The sequence below is a fragment of the Acartia tonsa genome, chromosome 10 (genome assembly GCF_053477335.1).
Source record: "Acartia tonsa isolate MP-2025a chromosome 10, ASM5347733v1, whole genome shotgun sequence".
NCBI classification, from domain to species: domain Eukaryota; kingdom Metazoa; phylum Arthropoda; class Copepoda; order Calanoida; family Acartiidae; genus Acartia; species Acartia tonsa.
In genome coordinates, this window is record NC_137269.1 from 34,744,721 (window position 1) to 34,755,682 (window position 10,962).

Consider the following 10,962-nt stretch of genomic DNA (forward strand, 5'->3'; position numbering starts at 1 on the left):
ATATTGGTTTAAGTATTTTGTAAATTTGCAGCATTAGCGTAAATGACAACGTACCTGCTACTTGTCGCCTTTAAATCTGCGTCATATTAAAGACGTTAAATCTGTACCTACCAATACTATGTCTGGGGTGTGACAATAATATTAGATTAGGGAGAATTCTCCCTTATTTTTCAAAAATAAATTGAAATAGGGGGGGGGGGGACGAGGTGTTCTTTCTTCCAAGCCTTAACCTGCGGGGCCCTAACTCTACATGCTACTTAGTACCTATGTTAACATAACTTAACCTGTCCTAAAGTAATAAACAAACAACCAAGACAATCACCATCTTATTTTTTATTAGAGGGCGGTTTAAGTTCTAAATAGGCACTTTGATTAAAAAAATCAGTGTATCGACTAAAGCCTAGTCCTGACGATTGAAATGATTTGGCCTTTGTATCAGACTTCAAAATAATACAAAAAGTTCAGGAAAAAAATAATATACATCTTCAGTAATTTCTTAATAAACTTTACTGATATGTTGTTAGCTTATTATTGCTGCGATACTTAGGGACAAAATCGTTCTCTCTGTTTGCTCATTGTAATATCCATGCCTATGGGAAGAGCTATGATAATCAAAACAGAAATAATATCCAAAATATTGGCTAAAGTTTCATGAGGTAGGGCAAGAAACTGCATCGGCTTGTAGTAACTCATAATTTTAAAACAAAATATCCAAATGGCAAAGATCAATAATAATATGGTTGGAAATAGGGAAGAATAAACAGAGCACATGATGATGGGATAGTCTTGGATTAACTTGTCACTCAGCCAGGAGGGCAGGATAGCTAGTTGTGTACACAAGGATTTGCTTTGGGGATTCTGAAGTTTTTTTAGTCGGTCCGTTTGTTCGAAGCGCTGGAAAGTGTCATATAAATATGTCCAAGAAGTAGGGATAAGAGGAAAAGTGGGATAGGAACCCCCCCCCCCCCCCAAAAAAAGAGATGGATTTAGACGTATTTTTATTACGTCACACATGACACTTTCCAGCGCTTCCTTTTGCTCGTTTTTTTCGTCGTTAGTTTGGGCATGTTAAAATAAGAATATTGAGTATACTTTATTGTTACAAGCATCTTTATGCTTCAGATGAAATTAATTTTTAACGTGCCCAATACTTTAGAGAGACAATATATTTTTTTTTTAAATGCTTAATAAACCTACCCCCTAACCAGTGGCGTGCACAGGGCTCGGCGACGGAAGTGTGCGAGGCGCACCCCAAAATTTTGAGATTCCTTAACAATGTTCGAGAACCTCTTTAAAAAATGAAACATGGACCCTCCTCCACCTGTTGTTATCTTAGTTTCAATTAGAGCTAGAGGGCTAAACGAATTTTCCACTAGAGGTCAGTTAATGTCATAGTTTGCCCCCTTCACCACTTCTCAAGAACCTTATTATTTAGACATGTTTTACACATAAATATTTCGTTCAGAAAAACTTTTATATAAATTTTATGTTAAGATTTATAAAACATTTAAATCGGCGACGACGGCCTATTGCAGATTCCGGCCGTAGGCGGTCGGTAGGGGGACGGAGGTGGATTTTCACAAAATTTTAGCTTAGCTATTAAGAAAGAATCCCAAAAGTAAATCCAACCTAAGAAGCAGAACAGTATGTATATAAAAGTTATCAGCTGATACACATAGGTTATAGATCTAGCCATATAGTGGATAACTGTCTTAGATGTTTCTGGCCCGCTAATCAAATAATCCCGAAACAATTTGGTATAAACTGAGCTTAAAATAACAAGACTAACTCTGAGTATGAATGTTATAATATTAATCCATGTGTTTGCTAGAATTGTTATCATGAAAACTGTTGGGAAAATAACTGCTCGCAGTAACTTCCTATTTATCACCATTTTTTTCTGAATTAGAAAACTTATTTACAATAGATTAATTAACCTAGATGGTTCTCTAGGCATAGAAATATGTCCAATTTGAAAAAGGAATTTCTAGCAGACAAAGATTTTTAGTTTCTTAAATAAATTCCTTAATTACAGTGCTAAATTTTAATACTCTATATACCTAGAAATTCAACAATGTTGTACCAAAATGTGCACACTTTCCCACCAACAATATGGTCGGATTGTTCTTATATAGTAATTAATAGGTCCAATTAAGGGGTCATCTATATATTATTACTAGCAGCTAGGCCTTTCAAATCTAATGGAAGGAGCAGAAACGATTTTTTTAAAACCCATATTTTTATGCTCATTTTAGGTCATGTTAAAAGACTGCTGCTAAAATAAATTTTTTTAATTGTAAAAATAGGATGTAGGGGGATTCGGTGGTCAAAAATATATTCGAGTGAAAGCATAAATTTAGAGTTAGGTCTGTCTGGACTCATGGTTTAGGTAAATCCTCACAAGAAATTACAGAAGCCTATCTTACATAGCTGCAGAGAAAATCACATTCAGCCATCGAAATTAAAATTGTACTCACCCTAGTTATAGAGAAGCTGCGTTACTTATACCAGTTGTTGATATGGTACATGATCTATACTACTGATACTACGTTGATTTATACCAATTTTAGAGGGGGGGGGGAGGTTGATACTAACGTAGGGCCAGACCTTTGAAATAAGTCCCAAGGCACATTATTGCCTATTGTTGGCCCTATAAGTGCACTACCTTTCGTTTGAAGTTCTGACTATGCAGAGTTGTGCCTGTTTGGGGCCAAGGCATTCCCCCTTACTATAAATGTCGCGCTATTGGCATAGCAGCAGTAAATATTTTTAAAAAGTCTTTAGTTATGACGCGGTTAAGACCGAGATTCAATTCACCTTCCCAACAACCAGCGGACGCGCTACGTGTTACTCTAACTAAAACCTATGTTGCTATAATGACATTATTACTTTGTATACCATGTTGATAAAATAACAACACTAAACATATATTATAAATATATTCACTATTTTAAGAACATTACAACGTATGTTATCATATTAACTAGTTAATATGGATTAAACAATTTGTTTGTTAAACAATTTCTCTTAATTTTTTAAGAGGATTCTTTAAATATTAGAAAATAACATACTAAGAAATAGGTAAATTAGTTAAATACTTTATAATTAGCAGAGAACATATTTTTCGAGAAAGAAAGTAAAGAAATGAGATGGAGTAAAAAGAAAGAAAAAGTGATAAAGTAAGATAAAGAGAATAAAAGAAAGAAAAAGAAAGAGAAAATATAAAGAAAGAAGGAGAGAAAGAGGGAGAGAGAGAAAGCAAGAGAAATGAGGGGTGGGAGACATTTTAATTAAACTACAAATTTAACGATTTTTGGCAATACAGACAGAAAAAAGTACAGACACAAATACTCACAGAGTAGCCTTTCAATGAAATTTTCTTTCTCTCTTGACATACAGAAAGGATGGATTGGGGAGGAAAGATTTGTATAGCACAGGAAGCCTTAATTGTGGCCACATTTTATTAATTTTATGCTTTTTAGTAGCAAAGCTACTCTATAATTCACTTTGTCTGTCCGTCAGTCAGTCCGTCCGTCCGTCAGTCCGTAACGCTATGGGGGAAATGGGATTTACTCAGCTCCTATAAAAGATAGAATGCTGAATTTTTTTGACAACATTCCCATCATTAAGGAGCACAATTAACTATAAAACATCAATGGCGGTCGGACAGCTTTTTAGCAGGTTTTAGGCTATTATTTTATTTTCTACATTTTCCCCCATATCTTTGGCGTTTATAATCCGATTTTCAAAATTTTTTTAGTTAAAGATATCAAAATTTAATTTCCGGTCGTTTGAAGAAAACACCAATGACGGTCAGTCCCATCCACAAACTTTTTTGCTTCGCTACTTATGGATGTTGTCATCCTTGTTTGAATGTATTTCATTATAATAAAAAATCCGCAATATTTTCATAATTATTACCTGATAATTTTTTTAAGTTATCTGACTTATTTAATATCAGCTTTAAAAATACAAAAAAAGGTTAAATTACTACTTGGATGTTTTCATGTACTCTGATTAAGTGATGCTCGCACTCGGATAAAATAACCCCATCCCCTCCCTGGCCCTTCTAATGGAAGAACGAACTGAGCAATTAATGAGGTTCATATGAGCATGCTAAATTGACGACAAATTTTCCCCTGTCAATATATCCTATATCCATTGATACAAGAAATAAATAATTAATATTAAGAATGAAAACATTCAAAAGTAGGTCATTATCATTTATCATAGGAATCTTCACTGGAAATATAAGAGATCTATCTTTAATTGAATTATAGAATACCAAAACCTCTATGCCAATATCATAAAAATTTCAATTAAATCTTAATTGACAGACAGACGGACAACATTAGTTGTATATAAAAATGATTAATTTTGAAGGAAATCTTTTAAATATTAAATCGTATTCTCTTTATTGTCCTTCCTTAAAAAAAGTAATAGTAAAATATTAATTAGATTGTAATTTTCCTTTAAATGAAAAGTTAAAATATTGATTTTTAGCCAACTAACATATCTTCTTATTCTTAAATAAAAATATAAAAACAAAATGATCATTACCAAAGAGAATATTTAATTTTTTTGTTGGCAATTTTGCCCCAAACATCCAGTGGACCTCACCAGCTCTCTAATCCTTAGTTAATAACAAAAATGTTAATATAATGGGAATAAGGGTGAGGCAGGGGCGTCCAAGCTTTTTTTTTTGGGGGGGGGGGTAAAAAATTGTTAAGGGGGGGGGGGGAATTCGATTTTGGGAGGGTTAAATGGCGCGCGAAGCTTGCCGCAATTTTTTTTACCCCCCTCTAAAATTTTTACCCCAGGGGTAAAATTTGCTTGGGGGGGGGGGGGTAATTACCCCCCCTGAAATCTGTTGGCAGGGGTAAATTTTGTTTACTTCCCCCCCCCCCCCAATTATTGGGGGTGATAATTTAAATTTTATTAAATATTTAGTATTAAAAATGCGAAAAAAATTTTTTTGTTAGAGATTTTTTATTTTTTTTTTTTTTGGGGGGGGGTTTTACCCCCCCAAAATTGTTTGGGGGGGTAAATACCCCCTCCTAAATGGTTGGAGGTGCCCCCAGAGTAGGGGTAAATTTTAAATGGGGAGGGTAATACCCACTTTACCCCCCTCCCCTCCTTGGACGTCTTTGGGGTGAGGAGTATTCATATTAATATTGCTTTAAACCATGATGTCATAGTAAGTTAGCTGGTAAAGGATAGACCCGCAGGGTAAGATCATTCCAGTTGGGGGCCATAACTTCTCTGTATTCCCTTCCCTTGACCTATAATAACTTTTTTTACGATAAATCTATGGAAGGGGGGGGGGGGGGTGTTATGATAAGCAAGACTGAAGGAAATTTCCACACTTCTCTCAAATAATTACTTATTATTTTGTAAAGTTTACAAAAACAGGCATGAAATAATCAATTTTGTATATTAAATCAATGTAATTTTTTATATCATTTACTTTCGTATGAAAAATCACATCTAGCATATAAGTCAGGAAATTCTCCATACTCACCCAATTTTATTTTGAAAAGTAAATTTATGTTTCAGGTGGCATTTTTTTGTTCGGGGAACATCGCCCTAAAGGCTAAAGTTGTTGAGCTAACAAATAATAAAATGTAATTGTGAAACTTTCGGGACTAGTGTAAGAAACATCACATTGTCCCCTACCTGATGTTTTGACAAACTTACCCCTCCCTCTTTTGTGTATAAAAATTAGTATAAATGAAAGCTCGTGTTTTCATAAAATAAACCAACATACAAATTACCTGGTTTGATTAAACCAAATTTTCTTTCACTTGTCAAAAATCTACTTATTTTTTTGGGGTTACATTAGTCGAATTTGATCCACTGACAAGAGTTTTAGGATTTATTGTAACTGGTTTCTACCCCATCCCTTATCCTCTACCCCACTTTTGCTTTCATTACAAAATTCTTCCATCCTAACTTAACAACGCTACTCAATAATATAGCTCACCAAATTTACACATAAGCTGACGTTAAAATCGGAAATACATATCATTCATTATGAAAATAATATATCCAAGTGCGTCTGTCGATAAAAAGAGAAAGACGCAATCACTCATTTAGCTCTTTATTTTTAATTTTTTGAGTTTAAAACTATTGTACTCAGCTAATCCTTGGCCGACTTAGGCTTTTAATTAAATCCTGGCCGAGACAAATTTAGATCCGTTGACTAATCAAAAATCGGTTCAATTAGAGGGATACCCAACGTCTCATTTTATTGCTTCCTAAGTCTTATAACTACGTTGTAATAATATGTAACCCCCTAAATTAAGTTTAAATAAATGTGTACTATATATATTTAAATCACGCCCCTACCGCGTGGGTTAGTTTGGCACTCCTTTGTCAACAACCGTTGCAAGGGGGGAGGAGCAATTTCATACGGGGTGAATTTTTAAAGAGCTTTGTTACTAAAAATCAATAAATATGAAATAAAAGATAAGTTTGAGTAACACAAAAACATTACAAACATTTAATGATTACTTGGAATATAAAAACTCATATAGATTAAATAAAAAATTAAATTATTAAATCTAAATAACATTAATGAAAATATTTAAGTAGATAGGTAATATTTTTAAATGTTATTTTGAAAATAAAACAATATGTATCATAATATTTCAATTAAGGAAATTAGATTGCACTTTTCACATAATAATTAATATAAATTGTTAAAAATAAAAAGATTTGATTAAAATTTATTTTTATTATAACAACTTTTACTGAGGCTAAACACACACAAATATTAAAATTTTAATGACCAAAAATAATCTTTAGTCTTCTAACCAAAAAGTCAAAAGCATTATCTGACCCAGTGATAACAAATAACAAACTGGTATCAAAAATGCTCTTGCTAAGGATATAGACCATACTGTTGAAAAAAATGACATGCTTGGAGTTGATGAGAGACAAGCTGAAGACCAGGATGTACATGATCAAGTAGCAGATGCTGATGGTGATGAACAGGATGGAGGTGTAGCTGCTAATATGTGACAGGATTCCTCCTGCGGCTGGATTGTTGGGGGTGGCTGAGGTAGGGCATAAACTAAACATATTATTTAAATTATTTTATATAACTTTAAAACCAACTAGAGAAGCAAATCCCCTTGTCATGAATTTCCTATATTAGGCCTATCCAAAACATTGATTTCAAATTAAACAAGGATGACAACGTCCATAAAAGCGAAGCACTGAAACGGTAGGACAACGGACATTAATATTTGTATAGTGTCAAAACTGAATAATCAGAATATAAATGTATAAGAGTCGAACCCAAATTGTAAGTAAATTTGTTTTATGGACATTTTTAAGACTTGATTATAGAGTTACTTCGCTTATAACATTATACTTTGTTGTCCCAGGAATTAATATACCAAAAAACAGATCAATCGGATGATTGGATCACATGACAATTTGTTGTAAAAAAAAGTAAAAAAATCGACATGTTTAAAATGGACGTACGGACATTCTGGTAATGATTATAGAGTTGCTACGCTTTCTAAATCGTACCTAACTACTAAAGGAATCACCATGCAAAGTAGGACAATTCTAACATGCCTAAATTAACGAAAAAAGCTATCCGTTACGGACGGACTGACCCTAATTATAGAAAAGCTTCGCTTTTAAAAAGTAACCACACAACAATAAAGTAAAAACATGCCCCTTACTATTAAAATTTAAATTGAAAAGGAAATCCTTTTTAAAAACTTTTAATTGTTTTTAGATAAATGGTTAGATAGAGGTTTTAAGAACTACATAATTATTCCTTGTTCATTGATTTGACTGAATGTTATCCTGACCTAATTTTTGATAAAATTTTGTTGTACATTAGTTTTAAAAAAGCTTGAAATCAACCTTTAATGAGTTTTTATTTTAGTAATTAAAAACTACTGAACATTAAAGTTTTTGGATTACCACTATCAATAAAACCAATGGAACTCATCCTATAATAGTAATAAAACTGAGTTGTTGAAAATAATTTAAATGGTTTTGTTTCCTGTTGACAGAATGTTGTGGAAGAATATCAACCCTAGTTTTCAAATAAATTTATGACTCAAATATTTTAATGATACATTTTTTCTATTATTACAAACTTTATTGAAATTGCAGATTTCAAGTTCTTGTTGTGTTCACTCATACTTTTAACTTTTAATGAAATTATGATATTTAGAACTTTTTACTTTAAAATTTTAGAATATAAGTCTATGTAGATTGTAATAATATGTTATATATAATACTAGCGGCTACGCCCCTAGAAGCCTCTAAGGGCACTTAAGGTAGGAGAGGGAAAAGTCGATCTCATCCCATTTTAAATTTGAGTTTCAAAAGGGTAAAAAATATTTTTTGAGGGGATGGAGGTGAAGACATCCTACTTAAAAATAGTTTAAAACCTTTCCAGGAACTATAAGAAGCTTCACTGTAAAGGAGAACAATATCGTTTCAGCGGTTAGCAAGATCCTTCAGGACAGACAAAAAACACTTACTACTTTTTATAATAGGATAAAGAATAAAATATTTCTATAAAAACTTTTTAAAAAAACAATAAAAAACTTTTCCATGCTTTAGCCTTTTTTATCTTAGGTTATTAAAATCTACCTTTTCCTTAGACAAAATTTGCATATATTTTTTTTATCAGAATTTGTGCTGCAAATATACCTAGATTTTAAAAATGCATCTTGAATATTCAAATAAATATGTGAATTGATAAATAATGTTGTCTTAAATAAGTAAAGAATATGATATACTTTAAAATTGTTATTCCTTAGCTTTTGATATATTAGCAACTAGAATCTAAAGTTAAAAAGAATAAAAAATAATTAAGAAAAATCAAATCTGAAAATATACAAGCCTAAAGATTAAGAATTAAACGAAAAAAATACAAAGGATCATAAATTTACTTTTGCCTGTTTTTGCATTTAATCTTGTTGCCCAGAGATGAAATAAAACAGGATGCCAGGATGATCACTGGAATTATGAACAATAGCTGGAAAAAACTGATGGATATGACATGCTTGACACTTTTGTTCAGTGACAATATCTGTAATGTCATGTTTACATCAATCTTTGCCTCATTGGCCAGTACCGTAGAGGCTGCCCATGGAAAGCAAATATGTCCAGGCACAATCATTTCACCAATAATCAGAGCTAGTATTGTCACATTAGCTACAACATCCAATATTTTGGCAAGTGTCTCATGTGGTAATGTCAAAAAGTATAAAGGTTTATAAAAACAAAATATTTTAAGACACAAAATATATAAAGCATAAATTAATAACAATATTATGTGAAACAGTGGGGAGTATAAAGAGCAAAGTTCCATGGGAAATTCTTGAATAAGTTTATCCTTTATGTAATCTGGCAATAATGCCAGGAAACAGTAAAAAAGATAACTCACACTAATCAACTGATAAACATAAGTTATGGATTTTGCCATGTAATGTAAAACTGTTTTAGAGGTTTCAGGTCCGGATATCAAATATTCTCTAAATATTTGAATATAAACTGAGGTCACCAGAAACAAGATGAACCTCAATACAAAGGTTACAATGTTTATCCATGTGTTGGCTAGTATGGTGATGAGGAATATTGTGGGAAGCATTATGCTTCTCATAAGCCTGATATTTAACAACGCCATTATAGTCTGAAATAAGGTGTATATGTGGATAAAAGTCCCTAAAACCACAATCTAAAGGACAACTATTTCTTATGAGATAATCAAATTCTAAAGAAATAAAGACCGAGAAAGGAATGCAAAAAAATGGTTACAAAATCTTTGGATCATGGAAAGAAAACGAATTGGCAGGTTTCGTTGTATTTTCACAGTTGCTTTTGATAGGTTATTTTATGTTAGGTAAATGTTAATGATTGCACCGCACAGTTAGAGACCCCGGCAGGAACTAGAAAAGCTACTGTGAAAATACGACGAAACCAGCTACTTTGTTTTCTTTCCATGATCCATATTTTTTATTAGACAAGTTTTATAACAATTTACAATCTTTAATAAAAAGTTATTGATTTTCTTATCTGCGAAATTTTTCTGCATTTAGACGTCTGTTACAGCTAGTTCTAACTGCTAATTTAGGCGTGTTAAAATCAACCTGTCGATTTCAAACTTTAGAGTTAGATATAATTTAGAAAGTGTAGCAACTCTGGTTATCAGTCTTTGAGTCAATTCTTAACATTTTTTAGATTTTATAAATTTGTTCAAAGTATCATTTAAACTTGATTTCTTAAATGTCATGAACACCGCATTTTTATAATTAAGCCTTAAAAGATTAATAATAAGATAGTTTCTGGATTAATTTTGTAACATAATATTTAAAAGTTGAAATTTTTTTCTGTATAAAGTTCTGTTTATTCACATAGCCTCAAATTGAAAAAAGTTTGGATACTTTTTAAAACTTTTTTTTTTTAAAAGAGTGGTTGCTATAGTCAGGTTTAGACTTTCAGTTGATTTCTTAAACTGTTAAAGGTTCTTTTCCTGAGGCTTATACGCAGCTGAATAATACCCACTGGATACTTTGATCTCCAAATTTAGTGAAGCTTTATATTTGTACAGATTTAGTTTTCAGGCTTTTTTTGTTAGAATAGAAACAGACAAATAAATTCCCCTAATACAGGCGGTAGAAAGGTATGGTTTTAACTATAACAACCAGGCAGGGGTAAGTCTCTTGAGGGTAGGGGCGCCAACAGTTAAATCTTATTAATACCAAGAATAGACATAATATATATAGATGGTCCATCTAACCCCAAAAACTTAAAAAGGAATTTCCTAGCAGACAAACACCTTTATTTATTTTTTGCATTTAATTTAAACAAGCGACAAATTTTTTTTGAGAATATTTAATTTCTAGAAAGCTAACTTCATCACAAAGAATTCAAGTATTCATAGTTATTATTATGGGTTTTGTCATGTTCATTACATTATACTAT